The following is a 9125-nucleotide window of genomic DNA, read 5'->3' on the forward strand; positions in this document are numbered from 1 at the left end:
TCCCACTCAGTTAGACACAAATTACAATTGAATAACCATCAAAAAACTAAAAGCCCATGGATGAAAAACACCCCATGTAATCACACAAGAACAGTAACCAAAAAAAAAGAAAAAAGGGAAAAAAAGAAGAGAAAACAAGCAAACCTGCAATATCTGGGGATAAGGCACTAAGAAAAAAAAACATAGGGAAGGAGAATAATAAATGAAGAAAAAAATAGGAAAAATGCACAAAGAGAAACAAGGAATGGGCTTAATCATGAGAGAAAAGGGGGGGGGAACCCTTAAATTTGGGGGTGGGGGGAAGAATTTCAACCAGGCACAGGGAAAAGAAAAAGTGCTGAAAACTAGGATCTGGTAGGGGAAGATTAAGAATAATAATTAAAAGGACAAAAGTATTAATAATATTAGTTGTTGTAAAACAGACAAATACAAGCAAACTAATCACTGGAAAAAAGAAAGCGAAAAAGAAATAAATAGAAATAAAAAAAGAGAAAAAAGAAAAAAAAAATCGGTGGAGGACAGGGTAGGGCACCCAGGCTCTGTCTGAGCACACAGACTGTGATGGAGTTCCTGTAGGCCCGGAAGGTAGGTGGGAGTGAGGGGTGGCCACACCCCATTTACCAAGCGGGTGTAGGGTGTAGTAACAAAAAGAATTTCGTACCTTTTCAGTCTTGCAAGCCCCGAGAGTCCTTGGTGTTGCTGGAAAGCAGAAGCGTTCTTAAGCCCCAGAAATCTGTGAGAGTGCTGTCTCTTTAAATGTCCACAATAGTCAAGCTGCTTTTTAAACCTTCAAAATTGCAGTGCCCTCCAGACTGGCAAAAGTCCACAGCTCAGCCCACCTTTCTCTTCACTTTCTCCATTTGTTCCCCAGACACCATGCACAGTCCTCCATGCAGTCCCTGGCTAGCAGGGTGATTTTTAGTTTAATTCTTAGGTCCTACCACCATTCGGGAATCTCTAAGCTTTCTGTGCTGTCAGGATCGCTTAGGATCGCTGCTAGACCACAGCTCCGTATGTCTCCTTTTTTGGTATTTTCACGCAAATTCTTCTGCTTGTTGGGGTTTAGTCCACTTCTATATCCTTCCCTTCAAGGCTCAGGGGTCCAAGATTATCTTCTGTGTCTGTGTTAATTGGTTTCTCTTTTCTTTGTTGAAGAGGGTCTGTGCAGTCTTTCTACCTAGTCCGCCATCTTGCTGGAACCTCCAGAATGCCCCTTAGAAGAGAGAATGGCAAGACTTGGTCTCACATACATTGGACATCTTATTAGGAGGGACCAGTCCCTGAAGAAGGGCACCATGTTTGGTAGTGGATCAGAAAAAAAAGAGGAAGACCCACAAAGAGATGGATTGATAACAGTGGCTGCAACAACATGTTAAAACATAGCAATTTTTGTGAGGATGGAGCAGGAACAAGCAGTGTTTTGTTCTGTTGTATGTGGATTGCTATGAGTTGGAACTGACTTAGCAGTACCTAACAACAAGAAGGTATAAGTATCATCAACAACATGAAATATTGTCAACTTGTTCTCCAAAATAATTGCAATGATTTATACTATGCTAGCAGTTTATAAAATTCCCTATTGCTCTATACTCTGGACAATATTATTATTGCCAAACTCTTCCATTTTTGCTAATTTGTACATGAAATTATCATTTGCTTCTTTGAAATTGCTCACATCATGGAGATATACCTACTCCTCACTTCTTGATTATCTCATTATCCAACATTTTTCCTTCACAACAAAACTAAAAAATCTGCTGTCTGTCCATTTTGACATTAATAACGTTTGTTTGGCAGTAATGAGCACTGAGTTGCAAGGTAAGAGTAATAATGACTATGGTGGTTGTAGTTATGTGTCTCCTTGGCTGGGCCATGATTCTCAGTTATTTGACAGTTATGTAATGATCTAATTTAGCAGTTATGTAATGCTGTTATTTGACAGTTCTATAATGATATTTTGATAGGTATGTAATTATTTGATCATCCTCCATTTTCTCACAACACCGCTTTCCACATAATGACATGATCTTTGGAACTTAAGCATGCTCATAAGTGAGGAGTGGTCTATATACCTCTTTAGAACATCACAGTATCTCCTTCATTGTCTGCATGTACTAACTTGGGTTTCTTATCTCCAGTGTACTCTATAAGACTTGCTGGAAGAGAAAGTCGACTCAATGAACCTCTTGCAAGTGACATCTACACTGTAGTTGATGAAATTCTTTGTGTTTTGCTGCCACTCCTCCAGGATAAACCATTTGCATTTTAGCCACAGGTATATGAAATCTGCTTTAATAGACACGTTGGGATGTTTCTTCAGTCGAGAGTGTATAGTTAATGTTGTTCTTTAAGTCTTGTGAGATACATACTTTTTGATTGGGCTACACTGCCTCATCACAGATGGAGGGCATGATTGATTAGTTATGGTTATAGCTGTTCTCAAGCAAGGCAGTCAGAGAGGGAAAAATTTTGCAACAGGGGCTATATAGATGTAAATACCAGGTAATAGGTGAAACTGAAATTCTCCTAAAGGAGTGTGTAAATCCTGGGCTCCTCTTAGTATGGTCTTACTAGAAAATAGTCCCAGCATATTGGGTAATTATACCAGTCTCAACTTTTACAATTGGCTAGTTTGTATAGTAATTAGATCTTTTTCCTTATAGGCAAAAAAAGCAAGACTTATGAAATCAAAATTCTAACCACAACTTATATTTATTTTTAAAATTAAAAAGGAAATAATCAGTCATGAAATGACAACTATTGTATGATTACACTTAAGTGAAATATCTAGAATGGGCAGATGTATACAGACGAAGGTTGATTAGGGGTCACATGGGATGAGTGGGAGCGAGGGGGAAAATGGAGATTCATTGCTTAGGGGACACTGAGCTTCTGTTAAGGATGATGGAAAAATTTGGAGGAAGATGAGGTTGATGGTTATACAATGTGATGAACGCAATCGATGTCACTGAAGTATACAGGTACAGACTGTTAGAATGAGAAATATTATGTTATATATATATTTACCCTGATAAAAACAAAACAAACAAATAAAAAGTTACAGAAATAGTATATGTTCCTTAAGCTAGGTTGTATGTTGAGGTAGGTCATGAACCCTGAGATTCTGATTGTCTCTTACTAGGGTGTGACCTTGGTAAATGCCTTGAGCTCTCTGAATTAGTTTCCTCCTCTGTAAATCAGGGGAAAACAACAGCTCCTATTTGTGAGAATAAAATGAATAAGGATCATAAATTAGTTGGTATATGGTAAGGACACAGTAAATGTTGGCTAATGCCTCGTATAATATTTATAAATATGGTCAAGGGAAATTAATCCACCATCCCACCCCCCAGATACAGATCCTTGAAAATTTTGATGTGGTCCCATAGTATTTTCACCTGAAGGGATCTTATCTGGGGTCCTAATGTACCTGAGTTTTTAAATATTGTTGTGGGCATCTTTCACAGCCTTTAAGTATGCATTGCTCCACATATTAATCTCCTTTTGTATACATAAGAGTTATTTCTATCTTTTTCTGTTACAAACATTTCAATGAGCGTCTTACAGAGAAACATAGTATACATCCCTTATAAATGTCTTATAAAAAATTCCCAGAATTTATTTAACTGATATGCACATCATTAATATTCTTAATACATATTTCCAAATTACTTACCACTTTTTTACTTCATCAGCAATGAACATAGGACTGCATTTCCACATCATTAAGGTTGACTCTACTTTGAGGAGGCAGCTCTTCCCCAGCCCAGTCATAATTTGAAAGCCTTCTAACCTGAGGGGCTCATCATCCAGCACTATATCAGACAGTCTTTCCAGGCTATTCATAAAGTTTTCCAGTAATGTATCAGACAGTGTTTCACTGCTGTTTGTAATTATTTCATTGGCCATTTTTTTTTTGAGAAGTGGGTGGCCATTTTCTTCTCCAGAGTCTGTCTTACCCTGGAAGCTTTGCTGAAATCTGTTCACTATGGATGACTCTGCTGATATTTAAAATACCAGTAGCATAGACTCCAGCCTCATAGCAATACACAACCCACCACCAGTTTGTCAGTATGACAAACTGACAGATGAGTGATGGCTTTTTCTCATAAGGTGTATAAATGCATAGCTGACAAGTGAATAACCCCTGGCAGTATTGTCTACATAATAAATGCCAGCACTTTACAAATTTTTGGTTTTAGACCCACTTTATACTATTAAAAAGTATTGATGACCCCAAAAAGCCTTGATTTATATCTGTCAATATTTGCCATATTAAAAATGAAATATAAGAAAATGTAAATATATTCAATTATTAATTTATCTAAAATTACTATAATAAACCCACTATATGTTAACAGAAGTAATATTATTTGTGGAGGAAAAATATTTTTAAAAAATTAATGAGAAGAGTGGCCTTGTGTCACACTTTTCACAACTGCGTAATGTCTGACTCAACAGAAGACAGCTGTGTTCTCCTTTCTGCTTCTGTATTCAAATGGTTGCAATATCCCATGTCACACAGCCACTGGAAGACTGACCTGAGCACTCTTAGAGTGTGGAAAAGGCAAGAAACATCTTCTGACCTCACAGCACCCTTGGAAGGGCTTTAGGAACCCTCAGGGAGTTCTCAGACCATGCTTTAAGAACTGCTGATATATACTATCAAATAAATCATGATTTACATCTTTAAGGGAGAAAAGAAATTTAAATTAATTTCAACACTGTGGAAATCAGTGCTAAATTCTAGACTGAAATGTCTATGATATCTTGATATACTTCTTATGCTGCTTGAATCATGGAAAAATATTTTTTAACTAATATTGGAGTTATTACTCAACTAACTTAGGCTTTTCTTTTCACTGTTCCATAATATTGCTGTGATTATATAATACTTGTCCTTACTGGCTTAGGGTAGATTATCTTGAGTTTTCATGAAGTTGTTACTATGTTTCTATTTCCCAAATTTAGTATAGGATCCTATGTTGCCTTTCTGACTGCACTACAGCTAAAAGAAAAATATAAGCTAGAGCCACTGCATTTATTTGTGTCAAGTGCAAATGCTCCTCATGTAAGTAATGCATTTTTCCTCAGGGAGGGGGTGGGGAGGATGGAGGGGGAAAGAAACATTAAGGCCTTATTTTGCTAGGAGTCCCTGGGTGGCACAAAAAGCTGGTTACTAACCAAAGAATGACAGTTTGAATCCACCCAGAGACATCTTAGAAGAAAAGCCTGGGGATCAATTTGCCCCAAATCTGCCACTGAAATCCCCGGGGAGCACAATTCTGCTCTGACATGCATGGGGTGGCCAATAGTCAAGTCAACTTGACACCAACTCTTCTATTGTTTTGTGTTTAATTTTGCTGTCTGGTGAACTTTTGTTCAGGGTGGGGCCAATGGCAGGAATATAATTTGCTAATGAAAAGTCTCTCCAACCTTTTTCAATATATCACCATCTCACCATTTCTCTGAAATGCACTTTACTGTTCTCTATTCCTTGTCCACACTGCCCCTGCCACCTCCCAGCTAACACTGACCATAAGTGCTTTTCCTTTCATCCTGGGTAGCTGGGAGCTAATCAACTTCCAGTAAAAATAACTGGTTAAGAGAAGTCTACTTCCTAACCTCGATTAAGTGACTTCTCTTTAGATGGATGGAGTTCAGTTTATAGAGGAGTGCATGCTATGAAATTCGAGGCCGTTGTTAATTTTTTTCAGGCAATGTTCCCGCCTGACATTCCAAATGATGACAAAGTTGAAGAAGCAGCTCATAATTTTCTTATAGAGGTTGGAGGCACTCCTGAGAAGTTGATAAACAGTAAACAATTTATTCAAGAATGTGTTCCCATAATGCTGGCAGATGCACACATGATTAAGAATTACATGTAAGTAGCCAAGATGAATTTTTTTTTTGCAAACAATTATCTATAGAAATATGTAGACTGATAGTTCTCTGAGTCTATATGTAACAGATGACAGTATTCTAGGAGTTCAATTTCATTTCCTTTCGAGAACCTATAATATTTGTAATGGCTCAAAATTCCAACTAAAGGAAGTGAGGCACAGAAACTGTATTTACAAAAAAACAAATTGAATACACACACACACACACATGCACACACAAACCAAACTCACTGCCATCGAGTCAATTCCAACTCATAGCAACCCACTTTGGGTTTCTGAAATGGTTAATCTTTACAGAAGTAGACTGCCCAGTCTTCCTTCCGCAGAGTGGGTGGTGGATTTGAACCTCCAACTTACTTGTAAGAAGTCAAATGCCTTAGGCACTATGCCACCAGAGCTCCATATATATATGTATGTGTATGTGTATATATATATACACATACACACAAACACACACACATATGTATGTATATATGTATGTATCAATATACTTTTTATAAACATTTGTTGAATTAAAAACAAAGTACCTTAGGGTCAAACTTAAGGGCCCTAATATATGGTATAAATAGACTACCAAGCATAATTCAAAATGCACCAACAGCAGAAGAGAAGCCAGATGATTGGGACCTTCTAAAAATTAAATTTTTATGTGCTTCCAAAGACTTCTCCAAAAGAGTCAAAAGAGAACCTACAGATTGGGAAAAAATATTTGGTAATAACATATCTGACAAGGGACTTATCTCTAGAATTTATAGAACACTCCAACACCTCAATGACAAAAAGACAAACAATCCAATTAAAAACAAAGTACCCTCATCTTAGAAGGGTCAAGAGAAGTGGGTAACTAATTGCTGTTGGAAGTCTTTTTCCAGAATTTTAACATGAATTAAATCTGGAGATAAACTATCGAAAGAGGAGTGATTTGCTAGATTTGCTTTTTGGGAAGTTTTTCCCAGAACTTATTTTGTTCCATGTGCATGCCCATTCCCTGTTTTGTGGAATGCCTAGATTGATGCATGATTCAGCTGATAAGACTGCAGTCCTAACAATCAGGAAAGCTTTTCACAAAATCTAAACTCACAATTGCTTTGACATCAACAATGATATCCCTCATTGCACATCCCCTTCTGAATCCAGCTTGCATTTCTGGAAGTCGCCTGTCAATATACTGCTATAATTGTTTTTGAATTATCTTCAGCAGGGTTTTGTTTACATGTGATACAATGATAATGTTCAATAATTTCCACATTGTGTTGGATCACCTTTCTTTTGCAGTGGGCACAATATTGATCTCTTCCAGTCAATTGGCCAGGTAGCTGTCTTCCAAATTTCCTGGCATAAATGTGCTGCATACATTTGTTGGACCATCTCAATGGGTTTTCTGTCAATTCCTGGAGCCTTGTTTTTTGCCAATTATTTCAGTGTAGCTTGAACTTCTTTTAATACCAGTAGTTCTTAATCATATGCTGCCTCCTGAAATAGTTTGGCGTCAACCACTTCTTTTTGATACAGTGACTCTGTATATTCTTTCCATCTTCTTTTGATGCTTCTTGCGTTGTTCAATATTTTGCCCATAGAATCCTTCAATATTACAATTCAAGGCTAGAATTTTTTCTTCAGTTCTTTAGCTTGAGAAATGCAGTGTGTTCTTAGCTTTTGGTTTTCTAACTCCAGGCCTTTGCACATTTCATTATAATAACTTTATCTTCTTGAACTTTGAAATTTTCAGTTCTTTTATTTCAGCATCTCATCTTTAGCTACTCTCCATCCAAGAGCAAGCTGCAGAGTCTCTTCTGACATCTGTTTTTGTCTTTTCTTCCTTTCTTGTCTTTTTAATGACCATTTGCTTTCTTCATGTATGATGTTCTTGATGTCATCTCACAACTAGTCTGGTCTTTGGTCATTAGTGTTCAATATGTCAAATCTATATTTCAGATAGTCTCTAAATTCAAGAGATATAATCAAGATCATATTTTGGTCTGTGGACTTTTTTCTATGGGTTCCACTTGGACTTGAATATGAGCAATTGATGGCCTTGTTTTGACTGCTCATATTGAGCTTCTCCATCACCTCTTTCCATAGATATAGTCGATCTGATTACTGTGTATTCTATCTGGCAAGGTCCACTTGTATACCACTGTTTATGTTGTTGCAAAAGATGTTTGCAATGATAAGTCATTTGCCTTGCAAAATTCTATCATGTGATCTCCAGCATCATTTCTATCAGCAAAACATATTTTCCAACTACCAATGATTCTTGTTTGTTTCCAACTTTCACATTCCAGTGATCAATAACCATCTATACATCTTGAGTGCATGTTTGGTCAATTTCAGACTGCAGAACTTGGGAAGAATCTTCAATTTCTTCATCTTTGGCTTTAGTAATTGGTGCATAAATTTGTATATTAGTAGTATTAAACTGGTCTTCCTTGTAGGTGTATGGATATTATCCTATCACTGACAGCATTGTGTTGTGGGATAGATCTTGAGATGTTCTTTTGACAATAATGCAACACAATTCTTTTCAGTGTGTCATTCCTAGCATAGTAGATCATATGATTGACTGATTCAAAATGGCCAATACCAGTCCACTTCAGCTCACTGGTGCTTAGGATATTGATCTTATGCATTCCATTTCATTTTTGACAACTTCCAATTTTCCTAGATTCATTCTTTGTACATTCCTTGTTCTGATTATTAATGAATGTTTGCAGCTGTTTCTTCCCATCCTGAGTTGTGCCTCATAAGCAAATGAAGGTCGTGAAAGCTTTATTCCTTTGACGTCATTAAGGTTGACTCCACTTTGAGGAGGCAACTCTTTCCTAGTATTTTGAGTGCCTTCCAATATAAGGGGCTCATCTCTGGGCACTATATCAGACAATGTTTCACAGCTATTCATAGTTTTCCAGCAATATATGAGACAGTGTTGCACTGCTATTTATAAGCTTTCCAAACTAAGACAGACTGGAAACTCCACTGATACTTGCCTGCTGTGAGTGACCCTGCTGATATTGAAATACTGGTGGCATGGCATCCAGCCTCAGAGCAACATGCAAGCCACTACAGTATGAAAAACTGGCAGAGGAGTGGTTGCATCTTTATGCACCATCATGTATTTCTTTCTGTTTTACCTGGTTCTTGTAACTCATATATTCTTTGAAGGCAGATAATTGAACCTGTTTTTTTATTTCCTCCATAGAGCCTGGTACTGGGAATAGGGTC

Source organism: Orycteropus afer, unplaced genomic scaffold, assembly GCF_000298275.1.
Source record: "Orycteropus afer afer isolate SDZICR_OR568_19922 unplaced genomic scaffold, OryAfe1.0 scaffold00481, whole genome shotgun sequence".
NCBI classification, from domain to species: domain Eukaryota; kingdom Metazoa; phylum Chordata; class Mammalia; order Tubulidentata; family Orycteropodidae; genus Orycteropus; species Orycteropus afer.